Below are 16,145 nucleotides of genomic sequence, written 5' to 3' on the forward strand. Positions count from 1 at the left end.
TTGTCTTGCAGTTGCCCCGGACATATCTCCTATGTAAGTTTCCCTTAATAAACTCTATTAATTGCCAGATTGGAGTGGCCTGCCCTCCACTTGTGAAGGTAGATATTTATTCTTAGAGCTTTCCCAGAGCTGGGTCTGTGTATACTAACAATTGGTGATCCAGCCAGAAGACCAAAGAAATGAGCTTGGGGGGCGGGGGGCAGTATCTGCAGGGGAAACTGGTAAAAGAGCTACATTTAATTGGCTTACAGGAATTAAGCACTTATATAAATTAAGGATTGGGTATTCCAAAATTTTCAGAAGGATAGAAACCAAACAAAATGCTTTACAGGATCAAGAGATCTGGGAAAATACATGGTATTAAAACTAGTTTAAGTTTGTTGGTTTAATTAAAACAGACATGTCTTTACCTTTACTTTAGCTAAGCTTATAAATTGATCAGCAAAAATGATAACTTAGAATGAAGGCTTATTTTGTCTAAAGTCTCATGAAGTTTTGTGGGTAACCTAAACATAAATGTGAAGAACTGATAAATAGATTTAAGTAGAAAAAAAGGATTTTAGGTGAAAGCTTTAGCAATAATTGTAGGTTTATGAAAAGAAATCTTTGGAGAAAAAAATTTTTAATGCATGGTCTGGCTAAGATTAAAATGGATTTAATTAAGTAAATTTAAATATTATAAGTCAGGTCTTTAATTACTAAAGAAAACTGAATCTTCTCAATAGTAAAAGCTAACCTTCTGCATTTGAAATGCCCAAGCTGACTTTCATCAAAAGGCAGCAGCAACAAAATCTGTAGAGACTGTGGCACATACAGATAAAGTTCATCCTTCTTCTGCAAAAATGACCCCATCACTGACAGATTTTTGCCATCCTGATGTCCTTGTAATATGACAATACTCTGCTCTGGAATCAGGAAAATTAAAATAGGTAAACAATGGTTGTCAATTAAACGAATGGTTGGGGCTATGGGGAACCCAAGACAGCCACTTGGCTCTTACAGGCTCACTGGAAAACCCCGTTTCTCAGTGCTTGCATTCTTTCATTCACTTAGGGCATTTAAGCTGGACTTCATTCAGCGGCCACTCAGTGTGGGGTATCCATTATGTTCTTGTGTGGATATCTTCTGGAGTGTTTGGAGCCCTCTCCTGCTGCAAGGCTGATAGCCTCACAGTGACAAATTGTTAGAAAAATGGTTCCCACTTGGGGCATACCATCTAAGTGTTCCCTCAATGTACTTAGCCCTACCATATGCCATGGGATGGTTGCTATGAACTTGGCATTGTTTTCCTTCCTGATCTCTGTGAAATGGGCTCACTATATTGATGACATAATGTCAACCTATAAAGATTTACTTCTGCTACAGAAAACCTTGCAGGCTCTACTGGCCACCTCCAACAGAGAGGATAGACAGTGCATACACAGAAAATTCCAGGTCTGCGCACCACAGTCAAGTCCTTTGAAGTCGCTTGGTTGGGTAAGACCAACATTGTCTCTGAGGGTGTCACAGCCAAAATACTAGCCTAACCGATCCAAAAAAAAAAAGTGAAAGAGGTACAGGATTTTGTGGGAATTGTGGGGTACAGGGAAGCATTTATACTCCACCCAGCACAATGCCTTCACCCACTGCGTCACCTAGTTAAGGACATATGTGGGACTAGGGGGCTGAACAACAGGCTGCCTTTGAGAAGGTAAAAGTACGGGTGAAACAGATTCAAGTTCTTGGAGTCTTCCAGGCTAGGTTCCCATCTGAGTGAGATGTCTCAGTAACTCTGAAAGGCACAGGCTGGGCATTTTGGCAAAAACAAAAGGGAAGAATGCCCCTTGGGTCTTGGTCCCAATTATAGAAGGGGGCAGATATCAGATACACCAATTACAGCAATTATTGACAATGAATGCAGTGCTCCTACAGGTGGAACCTCTTACCAAAGAGCAGCCAGTTACCATACAAACTTCCCTTCCCATCAGGGAGTAAACAGACAACATGTTCCACTGACCTGCCTCTCCCCAGCTCAGACTCCTACACTCACTAAGTGGCATGCTTGCTTACAACAGAGGAGCACTCTGCCCAAGAGTCCTCTTTCTTTAGAGATGCAGTAATTATTAGGCTCTGTTGAATGTACAGATCCTCCAAGTGCTCCTACTTCTATCCCCAAGTCTGCAAAGAAGGAATATGGGAAGTTCCAGCTGGAGCTTGGTGGACTATGGCTCTAGCCAGCATAACCCATCTACCTAGAGGACAGTTGCCATCCAACCATCCCCCAGTGCTATCTGGGCGGAAGCAGGAACAAGGAGCTGAATTAGGAGTTGTCTGGGTGGTAATCATGCATGACCTTGACCACTGATCCTGTATACTAACAGGTGGGCCATTTTAAAGTGAGTAACTTTATGGTTTGACAATGGAAATGGAGGAGTGGACAATTATGAACACGCCTTTATGGAGACAAGATTTGGGCTCACGAGAGCATGATCTTGTCTCCCATATGCCTGACCAAGAGGCATCTGCACCTCAAAAAAACCAGGAAGCAGATGGTCTGGCAAAAATACACACTTTAACAACTAGCCCATCAGCTGACATGACAGTTTGGGCACACCGGAAGAGTGGCATGGCTAAGGACCAGCGCTGCCTTTAAAAATGCAGTGACCCAGTCAATACAGTTGTTGAATGAGGTTCCATCTCGCATATCAGCAATTTTCAACCCTTTTCATCTTGTGGCACACATAAACTACTAAAATTTTGCAGCACACCAGAAAACGTATTATACTTTCAGCCAATGTGACCAAAAAGGTTGGAATATATTTGATTCATTCACATCAGACAGCTACTGTTGTGTTGGTTTTGTCATTTTTTATTTGACAGTCTGAGGGAAAAGAGGTCAGTGCCCCTGACTAAATAGTCAGGTATTGTGTGTTTTAAAAATTCTTGTGGCCCACTGGCTGAAAATTGCTCCCCTATCTCACCCATAGGCAGCTGGGTAGGTAGAATGGAAAAATGGAGACCTTAAGCAACAGACTGAGTTACTAACTAGAAAACCCACTTTGTCTGGTGGATGAAGGTGCTTTCCCAAGCGTTGATACATTTAAATGACTAACATGTGGGCCCCGCTCCTCTGTACACCAGGCTGGCACCTGAGACTGAGGTGCCCAACAGGGTAAAGGGGTGGAAAACAAAGGACACAGCAATAGTCCCAACGTTGCCCTGAACCAACAAACCAGGATAAAGAGAGCACCAAGCCCTACAGTCCGTGGGATGTTCCCCGAGGATGAGTCAGTTACTTCACACCCGTGGGTGGGGAGAATCTGCTCAGACTCTGGTGGGCTCGTTACCCTGATGCAGTCAGGACGCGTGGAGACAAACTCACATGGGCTGGGACACACACTATTGAAAGAAGGGAGAAGCACCTCACGCCAAGAAGCACCACCTCCCTCGGCCAACTGCATGTTTAAACAACCTGGCCGCATTCCCAAGACTGTGGCCACATTAACCACCAAAACTTAGGCTGCACGTTTAGTTCTCACAGCAGGAAAAGATCAATTCAAGTACCTACCAAATATTTTTCTTTCTGATCTTGGACTCTTGCTGTTCTGGTTGCATCCAGTTTGTCCTGCATCATATGTCAGATTCCCTTAATAAACTCTCTTATTACCAGACTGGAGTAGCCAGCCAGTTTCTGTGGTCTTTGCCTGCCCTCCACTTAGGAAGGCAGATTTTTGCTGGGTCTACATGCGTAAACAAAAAGTCAGCTGTTCTCTTTTGCTATGCAGCTAAATGCATGTGTTTGGAGAAAGCCAAATTGTTATTTGGCCTATCCCGAATACAGCCTGTGCTGTATTCTTATTGGTCTGACAGGAAGATGCAACTGGGTGTTGCTCCAGCAGAAAGCCCAGCATCCGCTGATGCCAAAGGGGGCAAAGCATGTGAGAGACATACAGGGCTGCTGCCTCCATCCCCTCAGGCCTGTGCCTCTCTTTCCACTTTGGTCTGTCTTCCTCACCCAGTGTGATGTATGCTATCTTGATGTATTGTGGGGTATTTTAAATATCACCTTAAATTTATCTTGGTAAAAAGCAAGAAATAAATTACATAATATTTAGTGGGAGAAAAATAGTGTGGTTCTCTGTTTGAGAAATCATTGGTAAAATCTAAGTGATAGAGAGAATTAAGGCTTGGGACTGCCAGAGTAAAAGTTCAAGATAGTGAGGTATTTGGGGTGTCAAACGCATCGCTGAAGTGGCTAATCGATGACTCAGAGACAGACAAGATAGCAGGCCCAGAGGGTGGCCCTTACAATGTGTTCAACAAACAGTAGCTTTCCTTCCTCCACATATGCTGGATGAACTGAGAACAGTCCAGGAACTGGACCCCAGCTCGGCACTAAAGGGCAATTCACTGTATATGTGAGAGAGGTGACACCATTAAACACTGCGCCAGACGCCATGCGCCATGTTTCATGATGACAAGAGAGAGCTATCAGCGCTGACTGGGAGCTGAGGTGGGCTTGGCTTGTCTCCTCCCTTTGACGGACCTCAGCAAAATGCTGGTTTTTTTCCATGTAGGTATCACCCAAACATGAATGTAGGATGTTTAAGACTGTCCTGGAAGGCATTTTACCATGGGCCAAAACAGTCCCCAAACAACTACTTAAATACTCAAATTAAATACTTAAGCCTCTGCTCAGAATAACATCATTTATTCAAACACCCAACAAAGATGACACCAGTATCAGCAATTTTTAAAAAACATATTTACATCTAAGATAAGATAGCATGTGACCTAGAGAAAAAATTCAGCATTTACAATTCAGTTTGCTTACCAGTCACCCAAAACATATTGTTTGGGAAATTTATGTATTATTTCACAGAACTCAGAAGTTTGAGTAACAGACATTTTCATTGTTTTTCCTTCACAAATGTTGTTTAGCTGAAAACAAAGTGTAAGAGAATGTTTTTTTTCCTTCAAAAAGTAAAATGAACCCAGTCTTCAAGAGCCACTGTATACACTTACATGAGGAAAACTTCAGAGAATTAGCCACCCTCTCATAGTTCGTGAGCAGTTCAAAGTGTCCATATTCAAGTTGCAAAATAGCTGGACCAGCCACAATATCCTTGTGATAAACATATAGTTCCTCTGCTTGCTCATAGGAAAAAGCTTCCATAAACAAACAAATTCTCTAATTATATTTTATAAATGGAAAGACCATTTTGCTTCAAGCAAAATTTTTCAATGGGAAACCAGATAGAATGCCTGCTTTTAAAAAAATTATCAGGCCCTTCAATATAGCTTCATTTACTAAAACAAACAAGTTTTCTAGTTCTTGACATTAAATATGACCAACGCCAGCTTCCTGGCTGCAGCTGCTCCTAAAGCTGGGTTCCCTAAGACATGCTTTACAGTTATATCAGAAAAGCAATTATTCATCTGAAGTGTGAGGAGCAGGCCTCAAGGGACAGTAGGACTCGTTGGCAGAGATCACACGTTTATTTCTTAAGTTATATTTAACCCAATATATATAAATAACCTACGTATGTGTAAGGGAGCTCAGTCTTGGCCACAGTCTTTTCTTCTCTTTAAAAATGAAAGTACATTTTATTCGTTCATAGAACACTGTATGCCCACTTCACATAAGGATCAAAACAAGCTTTATAACTGGGTGTGGGGGAGTGCTCTCGATTACTGAGGGAACCGAAAGTTTCTGAAGTGAGTTGCCCCAGGTTTGTCCCAGTTTGAGAGACAGAAATAGACTTAAGATCTGACCACTTTATTCTCAGGGTTCCATTTCTGGTGTCATCCTGTCCCTTAAAATAAAAAGCATTAGGGGAACTCAAAAGACAGCATTCTAATCTGGAACTTCCTGACAGGGCTTCAGTCAGTTACTGGTGCACTCAAAGTGGCTCTAGGGCCACGTTCTCCAAGCAGACATAGCAGGTCTGTGGGTCAGCACTAGCTTGGGCTTGTTAACATTTCCTACTCGATCTGAATGTATGGGGCTCAGGTAAGTGTGTTGAAACAAGCACCTTTCAACTTGGTTCTTATGCACACTAAAGTGTGAGAATTGCAGCTCTAGGACACTAGAGCATGGAGGGAAAGAACCGTGGGGGTGGGGATGGAGTTACTGAAACACGGAGACCACAACAGAAATTACAGTGCTTACCCTGCTGGACGGAAAGCTTTGTGACAGCAGGACTGTCTTGTCTATCGCTTTATTTCCAGCACCTTTGATAAAACCTGTCACATAGAAGATGATAAGTACATAGTTGTTGAATATAGTTACAGATCCCATAATTACATGCCCATATTATTATTTTTTTATCCAAAATGCCTAGCACATGGACAATGCCCAGTAAATAATGGCTGATTAGAATCATTGATATAAAAGTACTAAATTAAAAAATAAAAGAGCCCTGACCGGTGTGGCTTAGTTGGTTGGGTATCATCCCTCAAAGGGAAAGGTCACCAGTTTCGATTCCCAGTCAAGGCACTTGCCTAGGTTGTGGGTTTGGTCCCCGGTTGGGGCGCATGCAGGAGGTAACCGAGCAATGTTTTTCTTTCACATCAATGCTTCTCTCCTTCTCTTTTTCCCTTCCCTTCCCCTCTCTCTAAAAATAAATAAATGAATAAATAATATGAGTGTTTAGTATGTAACAAGGCCTGTGATAAATGCTTTGGGTGAACTGTCTCATGTAACCCTCACAATTGTGAGGGGTGTGGTAAACTTACAATTCTCATTGTCAGATGAGGAAAACAAAGCTCTGAGCATAGCAGTAACTTTCCTGAGCTGATAAGTAGCAGAAACAGGACTCAAACCTTTACCTACCAGACCAGAGCCCATGCCTCTCCCCCAACGTGAGCTTTTACAAATGCGCACAGGCCCAGCCTTCCAAAACCACACTGAACATTACAGAATGTTTCTCTAATCTGTCTATCCCACCAGCTCCTTAAGCTGTATCAATTCTAGGGGTTGGTGAAATGGAGAGAAAGGTTACAGTCACAAACTGTGCTGAAATTAAACTGTATTACACCCAATCATGTCTTCCCAATCCCATTCTTTTGGAATTGAGCAAATCCATTATTGTTTTCTCTGTGGCTCTGTTGAGTGTGTCACTGCGGTGAATCCCAACCTTTAGTATGCACTAGAGTCAAACTAGAGGGCACCTGGTTCTCTCAGTGCGCGCTCCTGAGGCCCACAACCACAGCAGCAAGGCTTATAGAAACAACCACACAAGAAATAACCTATGGAATGTCACTTGAAAATGGTCTTATTTTTATTTTAGGCTCTCTTGCTGTTTGTTTGTTTGTTTTCCAACAATCTACTAGAAAAAAGTACGTTCGGCAATAATTCTGGAAGCATTTTTCTATCTACCACATGTAAAAACTCTATGGGTATCTCAGTACCATACAACACCAAGGAAGAAAATCTTTCAAGTTCACTTGTCCAGAAGCTCAGCACATATGCACAGACCCGGCCTGCCTGGCCTCTCTGGACCCAGTTTCCTTTAGATCTGGCTGCAGGAGCTTCCTATGATGCCCACATGCATTGTCAGCCCCGCTCCAGGCCCAATGAAAGGGGGCCTGAGGAACCTTCCAGTAACAACTCAACAGCTTTGTCAGGTTCCTACTGATTCTGTTAGGCTGGATAGGTTGCAAACCAAGGCAGGGAAGGGGAGGAAGACCTGTCTCACTCATTCATTCAGCAGTCCTGAGTCTGGTCAAATAAGATTGCCATGTGTTCTGAAAATCACAAGAAAAAATCCCATGAAAGCCCAGGAAGGAAGCCCTTAAAATTTTCTATATATCATTTCCACTATCTGGGAAAGACAGCCTCTGAAACTGTATATTCATCCCAAGGTCTGGAGAAGGGAGGAAGAGGGGAACCTAGAAGTCAGAGCACTCAGACTAGCTAGGTGCCTGCTTGCAGCTTCATGCTCAAGTGTATTTCATAAAACTTGCTATCTCATTTCCACGATACGTGTTGTCTCTGGCTTGAGTTCATCTCTCACAAACAAGACAAGAACTGAGGAAGGGGCATCCCCTAACTCAGGTCTCCCCAGTAACAACTCCACCCTGACTCTGGACATACCTACTGGGCCTGGGTTCTTGCTGCCAGGTCCTGGATTCAATCCTAGTTCTTCAATGTCTGCATTCTTCTCTTTCAGCCACCCTGGTAGCTCTGCAGCCAAACTTCAAATTCCTTAGTAACTAGGATCCTAAACCAGGACTTCATCCATTCCATCCCCTTATGCTGTTTCTTCTGTGACAGGTGTCCTGCCCTTCTGCTGCTCAGTCTCCACTCACCCCTAAAACACTGCTGCTCAACAGTAACACCCAATCACTTCATCGTTGTGAAAAACAGAAAAGGACACCCCTCTGGCTCTACACAGCCCCATGGCCATAGAACTTGGCACAGGCAGGATTGCAGCCACAACCTTCCCCTTCGCCAGGTGCCCCTGTCCACACTCATCCCCACAAACATACCAGGTGGCCCTGCTGGTGGTCTGTGTCCATTGAGCTCTGGAAGAGGCCCTTCTCCACTCTGGTGTCCACCACTCCTCAGCTCACAGTGCCCTACGCTCAAGACTGTCAGAACTTGGCCAACAGATCTTACATCCTGCCTTCCCTCCTCTTTGTTCAAGGTCAGGCACAAATAACGCACCCCCCCTTTTAACTACAAAAGTATAAGCATGTAATTTTCTAACATAACAATATAACACTCAAGCACACGATATAACATTTTAGGTGAGGTGTTCAAATTAAAACTGTAAATTATTACACCCATATTATTACCCTACCAACTGCACTCGAGCAGGCGTTACTTCTGCCAGACCCTGTATGTACTACTTAGCTCATGACTATTCTCTGTAATCACATGCTCATGTGATTATTAGCTCCAGCTCTAGCTGTGCATTAATGTCTAGATTCCAGTCCAGCCTCATGGGTCCCCTAAGCCTCCTAGATATAGCCATCTTCATATAGCCAAAGCCTTGACAGAGACACAAAGGACCCCCCATGACAGATGCAGAGACCTCAGTCCTCTTCAACTTACTCACTACCCCTCTTTTAAGTGTGGTCCTTAGTACTAACTGGATGACCCAAAGGTGTCCATAATCTCATTGCCATACCAAGGACCTCCACCCGCTGATACTGATAATCCTGTAAATGACAGCACAGATTATTCAGTACTTACTAAATCCCCAGCACTGAACTAAGCCCTGGGCACACGTGATGAGGAACATGGGGGCATTATCAACCCGATGCTGAACATGCTTAATTCCCAGAGCAGTGGCCAGAATTTGAACTCAGGTCTGTCCGGGGTTTTTACTTGTACATTATAGGAAACTATAACCCTATACTTTTAAACTATAAAACTATGTTTTTAAACTATAAAATCATGAATGTAATATATTCACTTAATAGCTTTTTAAAGTAAAGCAAGAGAATGATATACAGTAAATGAATGCATTTACTAAAATATACTTAGAAACACCATAATATGAAAATCTGTTTATTTCACAATTAAAGGGATAAATCTTAATGAATCAGTAGTCTGGCTGATGCAATTTTGTTAGAAGGACCTGAAAATGCTCAATAGGCCCTAAAGTATAAAATAGCATACATAAAATTAAGTAATATGCAATATTCCACCTGAAAAAGCTAAATTTAAATCTGAAGTGTTGAGCTATTGCTACTTGATACAAATTGAGGGGGTAAAAGTCTGACATTGCTGAGTAAATTAACAGAAAATTATAAGTTGATTTATGTGCCCTCAAAAAAAAACTATTTGTATAATTTCAACAAGTTAGACCAACTGTAACACATTCTGACTGATTTCTAAATACGTCAATTTTTTTTTCTTTCTGCAAAGCAGAAGAACATGTACAGTTAACTTACTTTCTCTCCTTTCCCCCAGGTCTGCGAAAACAATGAGATGCTGCTAGTTTCTACACACCTACACGAGCACTCTTCTCCTTCGGTCTGTCAAGAAAGCCAGGGCTGTTGCTAGACTTCATCCTTAGCACATGCAGGCAGATATTTTCACCTAATTAGAGCTAAGCCTTCACCACCAAAGTAGAGGACTGAATCCTCCCCTGAAAACTGGGTGTGCTCACTGCAAAGAATAGAAAAAGGAGAAAAATGACATTTTGGCAGAATCTGGGTGTTTTAGTAGCACAGCGGGACACATTCAAATCATCCCACTAACAGCATATTACACTGGGTGATAAAAGTAAATGAACTGAACTTCCTGTTTTTGAGATTTCTCCCTTTAGATTCAGTGGCATTGAAAATACACAAAGAAGTTGTTAAGGGAACTTCTTATGTTCCTACTGTTCATTCATATTTTCTGCCAGACTCCCATTTCTTCTCCCAGAGTGGACACTTTCTCTATTTCCTTATATTAAAATCCCACTAATAAGATGGCCTCCAAGAAGTATTAGATAGTGTCAACAGTTTCATGATTATGGCCAGTTTTTTTCAATTAACTTTACCAAGATAAAAATTTTATTCAATAAAATTAGCCACTTTATCATGTATAGTTTGGTGAGTTTTGACAAATGCATATGGTCATATAACCACTACCAAAATCATATTAAACATTTCCATCAACCCCTGTTAGCCGACTTCCTCCCCCTGTTCCTGTCTCCTAATCTGTTTACCACTGTAGTTTTGCTTTTTCTAAAAGTTAAGTATAAATGGAATCATACAATATATTATCTTATTTATGGCTTATTTCAACTAGTATAATGCTTTTGAAAAAAAGTCTATGTTGTTGCTTCTACCAGGAAAAGTCCTTTTTATTTCTACGTAGTATTTCATTGTGCAGCTATACCATAGTTTGTTTATCATTCCAGCAGTTAATGGGCATTTGGTTTCTCCTCGTTTTTGGTTACTGTAAATAAAGCTACACTGACCATTTAATTACAAGTCTTCAGGTGGGCATACGTCTTCATGGGTCATATAGTAAATGTATGTTTAAATGTATATGCAAATTTTATATTGCATTCTGATGCCTATTTCTAACAATAGATTTGCTTCAATCCCTCAGTTAAAAGGAAAAAGCCCCTACCTATAACAATTCAAATTACTGACACAGCTGAATAACACAAACCACTGAAAGAGATAAGAAATGATTAATCTATTAATAATATCCAGCACTCATCTACTTCAGAATACAGGGTACAGAGTTCACAGTCTGGTGAGGGAGCCAAGTTACAGTTTCAAAATGAGTGTCTGTTGTGAGAATAAAAGCCAAATGTTTTAGACCCCTGCTACTCAAAGTGTGGTCCACTGGCCAGCAACATTGGCATCACCTGGGAACCCAATAGAAATGCAGCATCTCAGCTCTACTGCTTTATCCAGTGAGTCAGATTTGCATTTCAACAAGGTCCCAGGTGATCTGTGTGTTGAAGAAGCACCCCTGGAGGTCTGAGGAGAAAAGGAATTACTGCCACTGAAAGGATCAGGGCTTCACAAAAAGTTTTTCAGAGGAACTGAAGCTCATTCTAAATTCCATGCTAGCTCTTTTTTTATTATTATATTTTATTGATTATGCTATTACAATTGTCCTGATTTTCCCCCTTTGCCCCCCTCTATCCAGCAACCCCCACTCCCTCAGGCAATCCCCCCACCATTGTTCATATCCAGGCATCGGTCATGTTCCTGGGCTGCTCCATTGCCTACACTGTACTTTACTTCCCCACGGCCATTCTGTGACTACCTATATGTACTTCTTAATCCCCTCACCTCCTCACCCAACCCCACACCCATCTGGCAACCATCACAATGCCCTCAGTATCATTGATTCTGTCTCTGTTCTTATTTGCTTAGTTTGTTCTTTAGATTCAATTGTTGAAAGATTTGTAGGTTTGTTTTTTTTTGCCATTTTATTGTTTAGGGTTTTGATCTTCTATTCTTAAATAAGTCCCTTTAACATTTCTTATAATTATGGTTTGGTGATGACGAACTCCTTTAGATTTTTCTTGCCTGGGAAGCTCTTTATTTCCTTTGATTTTATCTCTTTTAAAAGTCCTTTGGGCTTGATCTTCTAAAATTTCCAATCAACAGAATTTTCTCTTAAGAAGCTAGTCAGACTCTCTGAAAAGTAGCAAAAACTTTCCTTTGCCATTGTAGGGGATGTTTACAGTTTCTTTATAAATTCACTAGACATTTTCCTTTGTATATTGTTTTCTTATCTCCCATTTACGACCAGTATCACTAAGACACTGCTGGTATGTCTGAGAGGAAATACAGAGCAGTGGGCAAAAGTGGGTTTACAGTTGTTTGTGTGGGAAAAGACAAATTGATTGATAATACGGGAATGAACTCCATCTTTCAACTGTAAGTCTATTCACAACTGTAAGTCTATTCACAACTGTAAGTCTATTTTGCCCCACCTGTGTACAGGACTCATTTCAGATCACACCTACAGGGCACAGACTTCATTCTGCATCACCCTCCGATTCACCTGCAAGTTTTAGCCAAAGCGCCAGCCAAACCTCTACCTATTTCCAATTATTGCTATTCGCAATTTTCACCCAAGCACTGCGGATCTGAGAGCTGGAAAACCTCCAAGGATTCAGGGCATTTAATCCGAGTAAGGTCTTAAGTCACCATATTCCAGGAGAGGCAGCCAAGCCTTAGAGGAATTTAAAACCTTGCCAAAGGTTACCTCACTCAGAAGCAGCACTGTCTGTAGCACAGCGGAACATTTTCGTGTGGATTCCCCTGCAGAACATTCCAGTCTCACAGTGGGTGCGCGACAACTGCTCGTCTTTGCGTCGTTCCAGTCCTCTCTGCTCTGTGTGGTCCTGAACCACCTCCCTCGGGCGGCACTGCTCTAGCCTGGGTCTCGCCCTCTGACTTCTCGGCCTGGGCTCTAGGTCTCCTCTTTCTCCTCAGCACACCTAAATACAGGTGTTTTCAAGCTCTTATCTTCATCCGATTTCCTAAACCCATGTTCACATGACTTCTCAGCTACTAGCAATCATTTCTGATCTTTCTTTCCTTTCTTTCCTTTCTTTCAACACGTTGCACCTGGCATGAAATCCTCTACGCCCAACTATCACATTGTCACCCGCCCCACAGGGGCTTTCATTGTCTGACAAATACACATAAAATCACTTAGTCTGGCACTGAACACTTCTATCAGCTGTTACTTCTTCTTCTCATCTTATTCTTCAATTTATTCTTTGTAGGCAGCAGCATAATTAGGGTCAAGGTTGTCTGCTTGGCTATCAGCCCTCAGGTTTGAGCCTCAGCCCTACCTCTGACGGGTTCTATGACCCTGGGAGGTGGCTTAACCTCTTTATACCTCAGTTTCCGCTCCTATACAATGGGAATAATGGTGCAACCTAATAGAGCTATTGTAAGTAGTAAATACAGAGCACTTAGATATATGTCTCCCACATGGTAAAAACTGTCCTAATCTTATTTTAATTCTTCTTTTAAAAACAATGAAGTATTGGGTTGGCCAAAAAGTTCATTTGTTTTTTTCTGTAAGAAGGCTTGAGTAGTGTTTATTTGTCTTTAACTTCATGTGAAACAATTTTGTTAGATTGTATTGTGACACTGTCATATCAGTGTGCACATTAAAAAAAACTTACCAAAATTGGTGAATTTTTATATAGCAATTTTAATATTAAAGATGGAAGAAAATAGACAAGATTTTTGGCATATTTTGCCTTATGATTTCAAGAAAGGTAAAAATGCAACTGAAATACAAACAAAAATAAGATTTGTGCAGTGTATGGAGAAGGTGCTATGACTGATTGAACATGTAAAAAGTGGTTTGCAAAGTTTTGTGCTGGAGATTTCTTGCTGGACAATGCTCCACTGTTGGGTAGACCAGTTGAAGTTAATAGTGATAAAACTGAGACATTAATCGAGAACAATCAACATTGTACCACACAGGAGATAGCCAACATACCCAAAATATCCAAATCAATAAAGTTATTGGTAAAAGTGACAATATGTCTTTTATTTTACAGAAAAAAACCATATGGACGTTTTGGTCAACCCAATATTAGCTGCCCATTCACCAAGACCTCATTAAAAAACTATATAACATCCTTAAAAAGATCCTGAAGAACTTGAGGCATTGTGTGAATAATAGCCTCAAAAAAACTAAGCTTCCATTACTATTGCTAGCTATTATTTCTGCACATTCATTTCAACATTCTAAAATATCTGTGATAGGAAGCCTTATTTATCTTCTTCTGAATGTGAAATGAAAGTTGTTCAACATAGTAATAATTCACTAGCAAAACTTGTCTTAGATTAGACCCTATTTCTGGCTATAGGACCCATACCTTTTTATGTTTTTCATAATAAAACTGCTCTGAATCAATAAAAACAAATAATCTAGATTTGTAATCAGCATATCAAATTGAAGCAAAAAATAAAATCAAGAACTCTACAAATAGTCTGAGTTGTAGAATGGGTTTCATCTTTCACTCTGCTCTGGATTCATTCTGTTGAGAAGGATTCAAACGTTGTGTCCAGGCTCAGAAGCAAACACCAGGGTCAATCAGCAATGTCTAACAAGGTCAAAGGAGCTGACTATTCATTGGCCCTAGACTACAGAATGAAGACAGAAGAATAACCACTGCAATGGACAGCAATAAAGAGTTTAAATTTTCTGAACACTGTGTGACGAAACTATTTTAAATGCTTTAGACAAATAATCCTTTTAATCCTCAAAACCACCCTTTAAAAAAGGTACTAACTGGCATCCCTATCATTCAGATGAAGCCCAGAGAAGTCATAATGTACCCAAGACCAGCCAAATAGTAAGCAGCTGAGATTTGAACCCAGGCACACACCAGAATCCATGCTCTTCACAATTATGCTATGAAGATTCAAAACATTTCCATGTTCTAGATGCCAAGAGATGTAAAGATGGACAGGAAAGGCAGTTCCACAAATAAATAAGATGATTAGAACCCAGATTCCACTAAATTATGATGTTTCTGCCAGTGAGAAACCTGAAGATCCAGCCCTGCGTCCAGCCTAGGTTCACAATTTCAGGAGTTCAGCAAGCCCTGTGGCTCAGGCCACTGGGGGAAGGCTTTACAACCACTCACAATAATTTTGGTTTGAATAACAAAACGATCAAGAGAATCTCAAGGACTAAATCCCAAAACCATTATAAAAGTCCGCATTTGCCAGAACCACTGAATCATGAAGTTCTCAGTCAATAAGTGCCCTTCACAAAACGATTCTCAAATAAAACAGTAATGAAATAAGTCCACTGCTAGGATAATTGCTCTCTGACAAACCTTAACAAACCAGGAAGACTGTATGGATTCATTGGTAAAACATCAAGCTAATTCTGGGTAGACATTTGAGCTCCAGAGCATTCTCAGAATAAACTTATAAACTGAGGTTCCAGGGATACTAAGGAGAATATAGCTAAAAATTATATTAAAGTACTTTAATAATAAAATTATTATTAACAATAGCATTTAAAGACAGTAAGGTAATTAAAGTTTATTCTACTGAGAAAAAAAGGCACAGAAAGGCTAAGCATCTTGCCCAAAGTTACACACCTTCTTAACCGCAGCTTCTGTAATACTTATGACTCATGTAACATTCTATTTTCAACTTCAGAATTTTCTTACTCCTTCACTTCCAGATTGGTTTAAAATAGTTCCAAGAAAGGCCCATTCAGATTTAGAATAAAAATAATATTTAAAACTTCCACAGCTCAACTTTGGGGTATGCTATAGTGGAGTCATTCGTCTTATTAACAGTTTCACAGGCCCTTTGGCCTCATGTTAAACTCACAACAGATAAGCAGGCAGTGATATACAAAGGAGAGGGTATTCTAAAGTCACCTGCTTGAGATAGAAACATTGTATCATTGTATAAGACCATTCCAAGTGTCTAAGCTTACTTGAGACAATGGCAGTGGTGCCTTTGCTTACCTGCACTTTTAAGAAATCTGTTTCCCAGCGGCCCTCTGTTCCCGAAGATGAAGACTTTGTAAAGCGTGCTGGAGTTTTCAGGAGGCTGTCTGCGAAATTGTTGTACCACTACAAATTATCCAGGACAGAGGCTGTGCCACTTCTTCTCTGGCAAGATCTGAAATAAAACACAGAGACAGCATGTTTGTAAGAGTGGCGTGGCTACCCAAGAAAAATTTTAATCCATTA

General features: G+C 40.9%; 1 protein-coding gene across 6 annotated transcripts in view; it reads right to left on the bottom strand.

Moving 5' to 3' along the window:
- Window positions 1-16,145, bottom strand: part of ST3GAL6 (ST3 beta-galactoside alpha-2,3-sialyltransferase 6) — a 74,715-nt gene that overhangs the window by 34,539 nt on the left and 24,031 nt on the right. For 3 of the 6 annotated variants that reach the window (XM_045850818.1, XM_045850814.1, XM_045850819.1), the window contains exons 2-3: window positions 15,918-16,074; window positions 6,152-6,225 (exon numbers count right to left, since the gene is read on the bottom strand). The gene's annotated coding sequence lies outside the window, so the exon portion shown is untranslated. Of the gene's footprint in view, window positions 1-6,151; window positions 6,226-9,885; window positions 10,103-15,917; window positions 16,075-16,145 lie in introns of all 6 variants that reach the window. The other 3 variants (XM_045850817.1, XM_045850816.1, XM_045850815.1) reach the window with 3 other exon arrangements.

This window comes from Phyllostomus hastatus, unplaced genomic scaffold, assembly GCF_019186645.2.
Source record: "Phyllostomus hastatus isolate PE091 unplaced genomic scaffold, TTU_PhHast_1.1 phas_contig_86, whole genome shotgun sequence".
Taxonomy (NCBI): Eukaryota; Metazoa; Chordata; class Mammalia; order Chiroptera; family Phyllostomidae; genus Phyllostomus; species Phyllostomus hastatus.